This window comes from Ananas comosus, linkage group 15 (assembly GCF_001540865.1).
Source record: "Ananas comosus cultivar F153 linkage group 15, ASM154086v1, whole genome shotgun sequence".
Lineage (NCBI taxonomy): Eukaryota > Viridiplantae > Streptophyta > Magnoliopsida > Poales > Bromeliaceae > Ananas > Ananas comosus.
The window spans coordinates 6833327-6835010 of record NC_033635.1 but is presented as its reverse complement, the minus strand read 5'-3'; the positions used below and the strand labels follow the sequence as shown (position 1 = coordinate 6835010).

At 43.5% G+C, this 1684-nt stretch overlaps 1 long non-coding RNA gene across 1 annotated transcript; it reads left to right on the top strand.

Moving 5' to 3' along the window:
- Positions 259-822, top strand: LOC109721847. Its single transcript, XR_002219306.1, has 3 exons — positions 259-379; positions 639-705; positions 803-822. It is a non-coding gene; the product is annotated as an uncharacterized LOC109721847 (long non-coding RNA).

Below are 1684 nucleotides of genomic sequence, written 5' to 3'. Positions count from 1 at the left end.
TTGGGCAGATTTTGCATTGTGTACCGGTATAGGCATTATGCTGTACCGGTACAGCAAGCAGCTGAGGCAGCTGGTGCGTGGCAGCAGGGATTTTTTGGTCTTTTGGCATCTAATCTTATCCCTACAGATACCTGGTCGACCTCTGAAGTTGCTGGAAGGCCCTTAGAGCTCAGAGCAAGCTTCTTCCCCTTTTCTCTCTCCTCTCTCTAGGGTTTTTCTCTCTCTATGTAAAATTTGTCGTTTTGCGCCGATTTCGCGTCGTCCTTGTTGCTTGCTGGTTTGGAGACTCAAGGGCAGTGCTTGGAATGTGGGGAGAGGAAAGTTTGCTGAGTTTTCTGTGAGGTTACTACCTGAGAAGCTGGTTGAAAGCTTTAGAGAGGTAATTAACTTGATTTTCTCTCTAGTTTATGGTTTAGTGTCGAATTTTGAGCCGTTTTGGTATTGCTGCTTCTAACCGAATTAGAAGATGTTTACAGTAGTGAAGAAGAGTTATTTTGGCTACTAATTATCCATCTAAACTCAGAGAACAGTTGCCTTTAAGCTTATTAAGGATAATTAGTGAATTATAACTCAATTTCGGAACTATATGCGGATTAATCGCGTAATTGACGCAGTTTCGTATGATCTCTTCGCAGCAGGTTTTTGAGCCTCTTTAAGTTGAACTTGTACTCTTGGAAGCTGGTTTGGAGGATATTCTAATCAAGGGTAATTAGAAATTTCAGTTTTAAAACTGATTTTGCAAGAGTTCGATGATATTAATTTATATTTGAGCGTTTTGATGCCGTTTCGATGTTGTTCGCAGCGAGAGTGCGATCGAGCCTTGGATCATCTTTAGTTGACTTGTGAGAGCTCTTGGAGACTCAACTTGAGGTATTAAGCTAGCCCGAAGCAGGGAACTAAGTTATTACTTTGTACTATGTGTGATTAGAGCCGAAATTGGATTATTAAGTAATCGTTTCGACGCGGTTTTGATGCTTTGTTTTCAGCAGGTACAGAGACCGTGTGAGCTGAGTTTGGAGCTTCTGTTGGGCTGTATTTTGGAAGTCGTGCTCGTGTAGCCGTTGTACATAGGCATGATTGCCTAATGCTGGACTTAGTGTGGAGCACTATAGAGGCGTCGGATGGTAGAGTGTTGTTACTCGTGGAGTGCGGATTCGATTCAGCCGACAGAGAGAGAGTTGGCAGTAGCACTTCAGCATTGCTAGGTGTGAAGTGTGCCTTGGATCACTCGTAGAGCTGATGGCCCGCACTAGGTGACTAGGAGCCGATAGTAGTATGGGTAGCTCGGTAGAGCATGTCGTGTGAGACGACAGTTATGGGTATTGCTTGGGGACTGTCACGCCCCGAGCCCGCCTCTTTGGTCGGATTCGGGCATCAGCCGAAGAATCCCCATATTCTTTTCTTTTCTTTTCTTAGCTACAACATTATAATACAAATCTTTAGCTAACATATAAACCTTCAACTCCTAGTTACATTACTTTTTACGCTACATTTTACTACTCTACTTACTAACATTATTATATCCTACACAATACAACAAACTATGGAAGGAATACGTTAGCAACAACTTTTAACAAGGACAAACCTTGGAGAACATTAACATAACTAACGCTGCGGAACTTGCATGTCCCCTCTGAGACAGGCGCACGTCCCCTTTGGGACAGGCAAGCCGCCAGACAACCGC